This window comes from Chrysochloris asiatica, unplaced genomic scaffold, assembly GCF_000296735.1.
Source record: "Chrysochloris asiatica unplaced genomic scaffold, ChrAsi1.0 scaffold00019, whole genome shotgun sequence".
In the NCBI taxonomy this organism is placed as follows: Eukaryota; Metazoa; Chordata; class Mammalia; order Afrosoricida; family Chrysochloridae; genus Chrysochloris; species Chrysochloris asiatica.
Genome location: NW_006408537.1, coordinates 27,884,754 through 27,897,868, shown reverse-complemented (window position 1 = coordinate 27,897,868; position 13,115 = coordinate 27,884,754). Strand labels below are relative to the sequence as shown.

Sequence of the window (13,115 nt, the reverse complement as noted above, 5' to 3'; positions counted from 1 at the left end):
AGTGTTCCTTGGAGGCTAAGATGGCCAAAGTTCATCTCTCATACTTCAGACATGTTGTCAGGAGGGACCAGTTGATGGAGAAGGATATCATGTTTGGTAGGGTGGAGGCTCAGAGAAAAAGAGGAAGACCCCCAACGAAATGGATGGGCTCAAGCGTGGCAACGATAGTGAGGTTGGCCCAGGATTGGGCAGGTTGGCCCAGATTCATTCTGCTGTGCATAATGTTGCTGAGTCGGCACTGACTCGATGGCACCTAACAACAACAACAACATTTCATCTTTTGAGTGGATATTGTAAATGGTATTGTTTTTCTAATTTCCATTTCAGAGCTATCTTTATTAGTATAGAGGCATCTAGCTGATTTTTGTGTACTGATCTTTCATCCTACCACTTAGCTGTATCTTTCAATTTGTTCCAATAATTTTCTTGCTAAGTCTTTGGAATTTTCTGAGTATAGATCTTATCATCCTCAAATAGAGGGAGTCATACTTCTCCTGTGTCAGTTTGGATACCTTTAATTTCCCTTTCTTGCCTTGTAACTATGACTAAGACTTCCAACACAATACTGAATAGGAGAGGTAATACAGGGCATTCTTGCCTGGTTCCTACTCACAAGAGGAATGCTTTCAATTTATCTCCATTGAGTGTAATGTTGGCTGTTGAATTTGTATATATGCTCTTAATTATGCTGACAAATTTCCCTTCTATTCCTACTTCCATGAATATTTTTATCTAGATATTGATTTTTGTCAAATGCCTTTTCTGTATCAATCTATATAATCATGTGGTTCTTTTCCTTTGTTTTATACATATGGTGGATTACATTATTTGTTTTTCTACTATTGAACTATCCTTGAATCCCTTGTATGACTCCCATTTGGTTAGGATGGATTGTTTTTTGACATGCTATTGCATTCTATTGACTAGGATTTTGTTGAGCATTTTTTAATCTATGTTCATGAGGATATTGTTCTATAATTTTCGTTTTTAGTGATGTCTTTGCCTAGTTTTGGTACAAGGGTTATGCTCACTTCCTAAAATGTATTCCGGAGTTTCCCATCCTTTCTATGATATGGAATAGTTTGAGCAAAATTGGAATCAACTCTTCTCTGCATGTTTGGTACTATTAACCAACAAAGTCATCTGGGCATGGACTTTTTGTTGTTGTTAATACTTTTTTAATGACTTGATTAATTTCTAATTTTGTTATGGTCTATTTGAGGTTTTCCACTTCACTCTGTGTTAGTTTACATATAAAAATTTTCTAAAAATTTCTTCAACATTTTCAAGTTTATTGGAGTATAATTATTCATAGTATTCGGTTACTATCCTTTTTTATTTACACTGGTTCTGCTTGATGTCATCCATTTCATTTCTTATGCATGTTATTTGCATCTTCTCTTTTCTTTTGTTAGATTTTCCCATGGTTTGTCAATTTTATCAATACTTACAAAGAACCAACTTCTTGTCTTGTCGATTCTTCCTATTTTTTTCTGTTTTCTAACTCAATTATTTCTGCTCTAATCTTTATTATTTCTTTTTTCTGGTGACTGTAGGCTTACTTTGCTGATCTTTTTCTAATTGTTGGAGTTGTGTTAATGTATTTATTTTCTTTCTTTCTTCTTTTTGGATGTGAGTGTTTATTACAATAAATTGTCCTCTAAGCATTGCTTTCACTGTATCCAAAAGTTTTGGTATGTTGTAGTTTGTCTCCCCTTTGATTCAAGAATTTTTTTTTTTTCATTTTTTATTTGTTCTATTACCCAGTATCTTTTAAGGAGGGTGTTATTCAGTTTCCATGTACTTTATTTTGTTTCCTTGATCTTCATATTATAATTTCTAATTTTATAGCTTTGTAATCTGAAAAGATGGTTTGTAGTATTTTGATGTTTTTAAATTTATTGAGGCTCTCTTTGTGACCTAACATATGGCTATTCTGGAGACTGTTCCATGTGCACTGAAAAATAATGTATATTGTGCCATTGTTGGGTTAAGTGCTGTGTATAAATCTATGAGGTCAGGTTGATTTGTTGTCTTTTTTAAATTTCTTTCTATTTGTTCTCTCCCTTTTCAAAAGTGGCATATTAAAATCTCCTAATAAGAAGCTCTGGTAATGTCATGGTTACAAATAGGGCTGCAAACCTCAAGGTCAGCAGTTTGAAACTACCAGCTGTTCTATGGGAGAAAGATGAGGCTTTGTGCTCCCATAAAGATTTACAGCCTAAGAACCCCTGTACAGGGTCACTATGGGTTGGAACCGACTCCACGGCACATAACAACAACAACAACAATATTATTGCACTTAACAATAACAACTATTGTTGTAAAGTTGTCTATTTCTCCAATTATAATAGAGTTTCATTTATATATTTTGAGGCTCTTTCATTGGGAGCACAGATACTTATTACAGTTATGTCCTCTTGTTCAATTGACATTTTAATTATGAGATCATGTCCTTTGTCTCTGATTCTGGTTTTGCCTTAAAGTCCATTTTGTCAGAAATTAATATTACCACTTCTGCTCATTTTTTATTACTATTAGTTTGATATATTTTTTCCATCCTTTAATTTTTAATCTATGTTTGTCTTCATGTGTAAAGTGTGTTTCTTGTAGACAGTATATTGAAGGGTCCTGTTTTCTAATCCATTCTGCTATACTGTTTCTTGACTGGTGCATTTATTCCATTGATGTTCAGTCTAATTATTGATAGGTATGAATTGATTGCTATCATTTTGCTGTATGATTTTTTGTTGTGCTGCTGATATTTTTATTTTCTGTGTGCTCCTGTGCTGAGTTCATTTTTTGTGCATTTTCTTTTCAATTTCTTCACTGTTTCAATGTTTTAAAAATCTTCATGGATTTTCCTTTTCTTGATTTGATGTGAAGATGTATTAATTTTCTTTGAGGTTACCCTATGATTTGTTAATTTCTTCCTGAGTTTAAAGCAGTGATTTATCTTGAAATTTACTTGACTTCCTCACCATTTGTAATACTGTAACTATTATTTTCCTTATTTTGGCTTGGTTGTTATCTTCATTATAAATTGATATCTCGCTTCCCTATTTTCAGTCTTGTAATTTTGTTTAACTTCCATGTCTGGATTGAATTCTGGGTAGTGTTGCCATGTATGTCAGTCTCCAGTTGTTGCCTGCTATTGTAGGTTCTCATAAAGGACTCCCTTTAGTTGTTTTTGTTTTGTTTTTGTTTTTGTCAAATTGGCATAATTTTTATAATTCCTTGCATTTCTGTTTATCTGAATACAGTCTAATTTTGCCATCATATTTGAGGGACAGTTCTTCTGGGTATGAGATTGACAGTTATTGTTTTTTTTTCTTTCAGAGATTTTTATATATGTCTCCCCATTGCCTTTATGTCTGCATGGTTTCTGCTAAGAAATCAAAGCTTAATATTATTGGTTTTCTATTGTAGTTAACAGTTCGCTTTTCACAAGCTGCTTTCAGGATTCTTTCCTTGTCTTTGATTTTGGAGAATTTGATTATGGTATGTTTTCTTGATTTTCTTTTGGGATCTATCCTGTTTGGGGTTTGTTCAGCTTCTTAAATACTCATGTTCTCATCTTTTATGATGTTAGTGAAATTTTCTTCCAGCAGCTCTTAAACTATTATTTTTGTGCTTTTCTTTGTCTCCTCCTATTCTGGAATTCCAATCACATGCAACATATTCTTCTTCATGTTGTCCCACATAAATCTTAGACTTTCTTCAGATTTGCTAATTCTTTTTTCTGATTGTTCTTCTAGCTTACTAGTATTGAAAGATTTATCTTCAAGCTCACGAAATCAGGCTGCCATTGATTCAAATCTATTTCTCTGCCTTTTCAGTATATTGTCCATTTCTGGTATCTTAGTATGAATCTTCTAGATTTCTGTTTGTAGGTTTTGTATTGTGTATAATCATTTATCTATTTTGTTTGATTGTTTATAGTCCTTTTCTGAATTCTTCTTTGTTCTTTTTGACCTCTCTGTTAATCATTTGGAGGTACCTAAATATTCTACTGAATTCTTTTTTTAGGTAGTTCCAATGCTTTTTGTTCCTCAAAAACATTTTCTAGCTTTGCCTCTTGGTTATTTGTTTAAGTCACTCTGTCTTGTTTCTTCATGTGAATAGAAATTGTCTGCTGCTTTTGAGACTTTGTGGTGTTGCTGTATTTGTATTAAGTTGATATATGCATATTGGTGTATTCTTAGGCACTTATCAACTGCTTCCTTGAGGGTGTGATCAAGAGATTAGCTTGTGCACTGTTCTCTGTTCACTGTTCATGTAGTTCAGTTCAGGGTGGATTAGGTGATGTTGGTTGTTGTCATTGATCTGGTGTCTATTAACTGGTATTTGCTCTTGCCCAATTAGTAGACCTGTAGACAGTATGCCTGTGGCTGAGCTGTATGGCCTCAGTTAATATCTCTTGCCTCCACGTGGCTCTGACTGCCTGACTTCCCTGTAGGTATATGTTGGTGGAGGTCAGCCTCACCGTTGGTCACCAGGAAATTGTGGGGAAAACAGAAAAAAAAATTACACTTTTGTCTCTTCAAACACCAGGTAGGTTTTTGCAGCATCAATGTTTCTTTGTCTTTGAAGCCACTCAGAAATGCTCAAGATGGCTGAAGCAGGTCAGGTCAGCCACTATGGTTCAGCAGTCACTTCTTTTATGCCAAATCTGCTCAGCTCTATCTCCTAGTGAGCATTTAATCCAAGTCTTTGTCCCTTCATCTGAAGCTTAGAGTCTAGTACTATCACCTGCACCTGTCTCATTTTGTTCCCCGTGTTTCTATTCTAGAGAGTGCATATAGACTTTCTGCCTAGTCCACCATTTTTCCCCATCTCTCAAAGATTCAATATTTTAAAGATGTCAGTTGATCCTAACTTAATGTAACATTCCATGTAGTTCTATTTGTACATTTAAATACAATTTTTTTTCTAAAACTCATGTAGAACAGTATATGTGGGAAAATTGTGAATAAATTTTAGGGGGTGGGGGAAATGGAAGAAAGACAGTTACTATCAATTAGTATACCATATCTTAAGAATGCACTAATTTAAATTGTGTCAAATAGGGGAAAGAGTAGGCAGATAAATTAAACAAAATATAATTTCTTAAAACAGTCTCTAGTTTTAAGAAATAGTTTAAGATATATATATATATATACCCTTAGGATTTTATTAGAGAAAATTTAGAAAACTGGGGGAAAAAATTATTTAACAAATAGTTCTGGCTCAATTAGCTGTTTGGAATTGGAAGCAGACTGAATTAGACTAAATGCCTACATCAAATCATGCATGAAAATATATTAGTGTCAAGTCAAGGAGATGCTGCATAGCTGCATAGTGTTGCCAATTCCTCAGTGAAGAAGCTGAGATCAACAATGAATTTTAAATATTTAAATTGGATACAAAACTATTTCAGCAATGTAGACAATTAAGTGTGTTGTTATAGGTGATGGTGCCATTGGTAAAATATGTCTCCTGATACCCTAGACAACAAACAAATTTCCATCTGAATATGTACCGATTGATTTGGACAACTATGCAGTTATAGTTATGATTGATGGAGAGTCATATACTCTGACTTTTTGATACTGCAGGGCAAGAGGATCATGACAATTTATGACCTCTAAATTATCCACAAACAAGTACATTGCTAGTCTGCTTTTCAGTCGTCTCTCCATCTTAATTTGAAAATATGAAAGAAAAGTAAGTACCGGAGCTAACTCACCACTGTCCAAAGATGCCTTTCCAAGTTGATCTCAGAGATGACCCTTCCACTATTAAGAAATTTGCCAAGAATAAACAAAAGCCTATCACTCTAGAGACTGTCAAGAAGCTGGCCCATGACCTGAAGGCTATCAAATATGTGGAGTGTTCTGCACTCAAACAGAAAAGCCTAAAGAATGTATTTGATGAAGCAATATTGGCTGCCCTGGAGCCTCTGGAACCAAAGAAGGTGTGTGCTGCTATCAGCATATCACCAGAGCCCGTTCTGCACAGTTGGTGTCAGCATCATACCAAAAAGCAATGTTTAAATCAAAGTAAAGATTTACATTTTTTTTTTCATTTTTGCAATAATAAAAAAATGCCCTGCATCTACTTATATGCACTCATGAAAGTCAAAGCCAATAGGTATTATTCCCCTCCCCCAGTACTAGTTAATTTTGAGTAATTGTGTATTGTCACAAAAGTGATCAGTGCTAGCTTTTGTTTTGTTGTTTAAAAAAAAAACTTTTTTTGTTTGGTTTTGTTTAAAAACAAAAAAATAAAATAATAAAGAAAGAAAATATATGAATGTTAAAGGAGTTCTGGTGGCGCAGTGGTTACGAATCAGGCTGCAAACCACAAGGTCAGCAGTTCAAAACTACCAGCTGTTCCGCAGAAGAAAGATGAGGCTTTCTGCTCCTGTAAAGATTTACAACCTCAGAATCCCTGTACAGGGTCGCTGTGAGTCGGAACTGACTCCACGGCACATAACCACCACTACCACCATAAAACTTAAAGCCTTTTTCTTCCTCTTTTCTTTCCTTCCCTTCTCTTTTCTTTCATTAATTAACAGTTCTGTCCTAAAACCATTAGCTGGGGCACTCCTCCACAAGTGTTGTTCCCAAGGGCACTCCCCAGTAAATTTACCACATGTAAATATTTATCTCAAAGTCGGTTTCCAAAGAAATTCAACCTAAAACAATATGCAAAATATACCAACTAAAATATTTCTTACCCAGCCCCCTTGCACTTGAAGATTACATTAACACCATTCCAATCAATGGATTTCAGGAAGGGGTTTCTAGAAAAGATCATAAAGGTAGAAAGACTCAACACATTCATATTGCCCTTTACCTCTCCCCTTTCTGCCTAGAATATGGATGTGACATACAATGACAGATGAAGCCCTGGTGGTGCAATAGTTAATAGGACAGTCTGTAACTAAAAGGTTCAAACTCACCCAGTGGCTTTGTGGGAGAAAAGTAACGACCTAGAAAATTCTATGGGGCAGCTCTTCTCTATTATAAGTTGTTGTTGTTGCAACCCTGTATAGGGTTTCCGAGGAGCAGCTGGTGAGCTTGAACTGCCGACCTTGCAGTTCACATGGCTTTGCAGTCTGGCTCATTAACCCACAGCACCACACCAAGATTATTTAGTGTCACTATAATTTGCAATCAACTCAGTAGGTTTGGGTTTTTTTGTTGTTGTTGCTCATATCAGTCACTAAGTAAGCTTTCTGTTTCTTAAAATGATTGCATTTCTAAAAGGTACATGAATACATAACACTCTGACCTGAATCCATAAACACTGTGTTTATATAATTACACCCTTTTCTACAACATCACAATGAGACTCTGAGTCTAAGGCTACTTCAACCAACAAAGTTTTATGACTTCTGAATCATTCTTGGCCATCAGCAGTTGTACATGGCACCATGATGACCTCTGTTCTTTGTTACCCTTATCACAATTTTGACTTTCTAGAATCTTACGACTGACAATAAAACCAAGCCCTATTGAAGATACTGACTCCATTCTCTGATTTTTTTTTTTCCCTTAATTGGCTTCCATTCACTTCAAGTTAACCAGTCTTTCCTAAACATCACACAGTTTTTGACAGAAAACTCATAGCTTGAGAAGAACAGAGCAAACTCTTCCAACTTTGAAAATCTTTTGATGGTTTCTAAGCTGTTTGGCAATTTCTACTACTTTTTAATAGAATATCTATCGCTTGCCTACACATTCTTTAGCAAGAACAACTTTTTCATTTTATCGTTGCAGTATAGATAATCATTTTTGAAGAACTTTTATATGACAATTCCGGGTTCTGATTTAAAACTTAAACATGTGTGGAGATAATACTTCCATAATTAAGCTGAGGTAATAATCATATTAACTGACAACATCTGTGCATGGGTCTTGCATGTACAATGACAACTACATCATTAGTTTTTCTTATGCTTAACAGGCAACATAACTTTCCACATTGCATTCCAAGTGAGATATATTAAGAAGAGAGAAATGCACATCTTAGAATTATGGAAATTTTGTATTGGATTCCTGGTGCAATGCTGTAGAATCAGCACTGGGCTTCAAACTACAAGGTTGGCAGTTCAAACCCACCAGCTGCCTCTCGGAAACCTTATACAGGCTCACTATGAGGCACTTACTAATAATAACAACAGTAATGGTGTACATTTTCTAATCTATCTACAATCATATTATAGCATCATTCTGAAATTTTCTTTCTCACTGAAAAATATAAGATAGTCATATTTCTCTCAGTTTACAGACGTCTACATATTCTCTCTAAAAGGGTATTTATAAAATTGACATATAATCATCTATTTAATTTTCAAATTTCTACACATATGAGGGACTTCTTTGTTTCCATTACAAACAATGCTAAAGTGAATACACTTATACAAATACTGTAGTATGAATTTCTCGAAGTGAAATGATTGATGTTAAGGGGGATGTGTTTTTATGTATATTGGTACTGCTCATTTGCCCACCAAAAATGCTGGGTTATTTATTCTTCCTACAACACTGTATGAAAATATGTTTCTCCGTATGCTCACCCCTATAGTAATAGTACCAATCTTTAAAACATTTACTAATTTGGGGGACAAGTAATATTTTCTTTTTATTTTCAAATTTATTGATCATTTGTAGCTTACCTATGAACTCTCTGTTCCTATCTTCTAACCATGTTCCATTACATTGACAACCTCTGTTTGTTTTATACAATCTTTATTTTTTTCAATATTAAGCCTTTGTTTCATATGTTGCTTAAATGTCAACTTGGCTCTGTCATTTATTTCTTAATATTGATTATGTTATCATAATCAAAACCACATGAAATCAACAAGCTCACCACATTAAGGTTTGAAATTGTGTATAAATAAAATCTGTCAATATTTGTTCTCTGTGCCTCCCAACTGTATAACTTCTCTAAATATTTTCCACACCAAAACTCTAAAAATATTCATTTTGTATTAAATACATTTAACATCAAAATATTTAATGCTGTTTAGGTAGCATCTTATATGCTTTTTGTGTTACTTTTTGTGTCAATTTGATTTATTTTTAGTAGATAACTATTTTAATTTTTATTTAAGTCTTTAATACAAAAGGATTTGGAGAACTATTTTTTAAATTTCCAAATACATCTGTTGACTCTTTTATTTTCTTCTTGTTGTTAGTTTTTAATTTAATTTTATGTGTTCAGAAAATATAGTATATTTTTACATTATAAAACTCATATAAGACACATATCAAATGAGAATTTCAACAGAGTAAATATTCCTTATATTGTGAAGATAGACAGATGAAAGACTGTACATTTTATTATTTGAATTCTCTATGCAGAACTTTTTTGTTATCTATTTGATGTGTCAAATTCTAAAAGAGCAATGTTCAATTCACACATTATGATTATGATTTCTTCTAATCTACAAGGCAACCAGTCACCCAAAAGGAAATTATAACAAAAACTTATTTCTAAACACTGTTGCTTTGAATAAATTACTGTGTCGTAGGGTGAGGTGGGGGAAATGCTGTATAGTGATGACTTTTGAGCTAAGAATATCAGGTACAGAAAAGAAGAAAGGGTATTTAACACTAGTAATGGTTCTGTAGTATAAACACCAGACTGCTAACTTTACGGCAGTTCAAACTCAGCAGCCTCTCCTTGAAGACGCTATACAGGTCACTATAAGTCAGAACCAACTCAACAGCACTTAACAATACAACAAACACAGAGTGCAGAAAAAATTCTGCTTAATTTTTCAGAAATTAAGCAGCAACAGGTTCCAGGAAGGTGAACTCCTCTAAAACCGCTGGGGATTAAACACAACTGTAATTTTACTAGAATTGGTTTAAGGAGGGACTTGTGATTTGGTATTAACAAAGGGGACATATGGAAGTCACCTGGAGGCCTTCTGGAAAAGGCTCTCCTTCTGATAAAAAGACACATGAAGGAAGACATTCCCCTTCCTTTGGATGGATGTGGTCGTGGAAGGAGGGAGATCCTGGAGCTGCCATGCATTCAACGTGCATGAAAAACTAAAGTACCTGTGTGTTAAGGACTTCTGGTGCAGCTAAATTATCAATACTGTCAGCCACTGGACTTCGTGTTATAAAGTAATAGATTTTGTGTTTATGCCATTTTTTTAGTCTAAGATTCTATTGCTTGCAGCTGAAATACTGACATAACAAAGAATATTTTTCAAGCTACATCAAGAAGTCTGGTAGACTTGGCACAAAAAGCAAATTGGAGAAAGTGATGAAAAAAGAAAGACTGAGAATAGATTTTTAAAGGTGCATTTGAGCCTTTCTATTGACAATGAGGAACTTTGGGTCTGAATGCATGTTGGAAAGAACATCTGGGAAGCGATTGGGACAAGGGAGACGCTATTCAACTGCTCCTTTACTTTGCAATGTAAGGTATCACCTGGTCCCTCTTCCCTTCTTTTCCTTTCCCTAATTTCCTCTGTTACTCTCTCCTTCAATCCCTTATGCCCTTTTTTTGTTTTAAGGACTTTTAAGTGTAGCACTGGAAGATAAGCACTGGACTGCTAACTGCAACGCTGGCGGTTCAAACCCACCAGCTGCTCCTTGGAAATCCTCGACAGGGTCACTGTGAACCAGAACTGACTCAATGGTACTTAACTACTGCGAAGCCATTTGAACTGCAAGGTCGGTGGTTTAAGCTCACCAGCTGCTCCTTGGAAATCCTACACAGGGTCGCTATGGGTCGGGATCGACTCAACGGCACTTAACTACTACTACTAGTACTACTACTACTACTACACCCAACAGTGCTATGGTTCAACCAAACTTCTTGAAAAATCAATACAAGAATCGTTCTTTGTTGACTGCCCCTTTCATCTCCACCAGGAAGTAAGAGTATACAGTGAAGAGCTCTTCTGTGTACTGAAACTGAGAGGTGAGATTCTTGAGTTCTGTTTCTCATCTACTTGCTTTGGAGTTTGAGTCATTTTATATATTTTGTATTTTTATATCTCATGACAATTGGATGAAGAGTTTTAGGACTAGATTTTGGACATTTTTGCATCCCAATAATTTCTCATTCCAAATGTAAATTTCTCTTCCAGAGTATGATACATTATTTGGGCTTGATGACTGTGTTTTTTGGTGTGTTTTTTTTAAATATTTTTAAAAATACTATTTTATTTGTACTCATGTATGACAAAAGGCTGTATTATCAATCATGTTTACATATATACCAATACAGGAAACAGCTTAATTATGAATCACATCTAAATTTTATAAAGAACACACAAACTTTGTAACACTGATTGATTATAGATAACTAAGGGAAGAAGTCCTTAGTTATATTTTGAATTTTCAGTAAAGAGCAGCACCCTCTGAGAAGAATAAAATCAATTAACAATAATCATTGTTGTTAAGTGCCAGTTTCGACCCATAGCGACCCTGCATAGGGTTTCCAAGGAGCAGCTGGTGAGCTTGACCACCGACCATGTGGTTCAAACCAATTTGCAGTCCAGCGCATTAACCCATAGCGCCACACCAGGACTCCTAGATACTGTAAAATAATATATACATAGCAAAGTTAGTGATTGTACTGATTTTTTTTTTTTACTTTTTGCTAAGCCTTATTATTTTCCTCACATTCAATGCAAATAGATAAAACATAATATGAAGAAAAATATGTCCTCATTATTATTCACAAGGAAAGGGATCTGCTTAATTCTGCAGGTCTGGGCATATTTTACAACAGGGATATCACTTAATGGTCCAAGTGGATCATTACACCATTCTGATTCTGATCCACTAAAGAGAATCTCATCCATACTTGGTGACAGAACTAAACTCCATGGGAGCTGTGATAGATAGAACATTTTTGTGGCATTCCCACATCTAAGAAAATAAATTTAAAAAGACTCTAAACAAGGAAATATAACAACCAATCTGTCCAGATACTATACCTATAGGCTCTTTCTTTAGTATACAGTAGAAAAGAGGGCCTTTTCTTGAGTACACAGATACAAAAATTATTACAGTCTAGAGATTGCTGAATTGACATTTTTTTTCTGGTATAATGAAGGCACATATCGAGACCACTTGATTAAGAAACTTCCCCAACTTGTCTCAATTCTTCAAATAATGGAGCCAGTTCCTTTTCTAGGCTGACAATTAGTCCTGTATTGGCATTGCTGCTGGCTATGAAACTTACCACCAAAGGTAACCCATTGAATTGAACCACCTGGTAAGTGTTATAGTAACAGATAATACTTTTGTGTTTTCAGAGTCCAAGTTTGCTGCCTTGGTCTGTTGCAAGGGTGAAAGTAGATAGGAAGCCAGGTCTCAAAGCATGCTCTGGAGCATGACCACTTTAATAACAGGGACTCCATCTCTATCAGACACGACAATAGAGGGAGTCCTTCAACACTTGGTCATTTTTTAATACAGGAATCTCTTTAGGTCCTAGGTTTTTGTTCTCAGGGCTGCCTGGGTTCTCACTGCTGTTACTTCAGGGGCAGCCTCAGAGGCAGGTTCCTCTGTAAGTGAGTGTCACATGATTTGTGACCCCTTCGGCTCTCCTGGAAGCACTTTTTATGGTTCCAAATCTGGAAGACTCCAACTGTGTATGTTGCTGCAGTGAATACAACCGACAAGGAAATAATTACAATATTATTTGAGAGTTTCCTTAATTTAGCTGCCTTTTACTGAGTTATCAGTGTTCTCATTCACCATCACAGGAATTGACCATGACAAAGAGAGCTGTACCAGCCATTGTGAACCTGGCAGCCTCATGCCAAGGAAATGTGGGGAAAATTATGGGTCTCTATAGAAGCACACTTTTTTTTCCAGTTCAGTGTATACTTTTTAAAAAAAATACAACTTATGATAGTTAAGGTTTTGTGTCCATCAGGGTTGGCCAGGATTCTCAGTGGTTTAGCTGTTAAGAGCCATTATCACATCCATAATGGGTTCTAGTATAACACAGCCACTGCTACCATGGGATCTGATGGGATCAACCTTGATCTGATACAATTTTTCTGTGTTGCAAATCATCAATTCTATGATAACTAATGAGGTCATACGTAATCTACAGGATGATGTTGTATCTTGAGTCAATCT

General features: G+C 35.2%; 1 pseudogene; it reads left to right on the top strand.

Moving 5' to 3' along the window:
* Positions 1 to 5,421: 5,421 nt before the first annotated feature.
* On the top strand, positions 5,422 to 12,361 carry LOC102839402 (annotated as a pseudogene).
* The last annotated feature ends 754 nt before the right edge of the window (positions 12,362 to 13,115 follow it).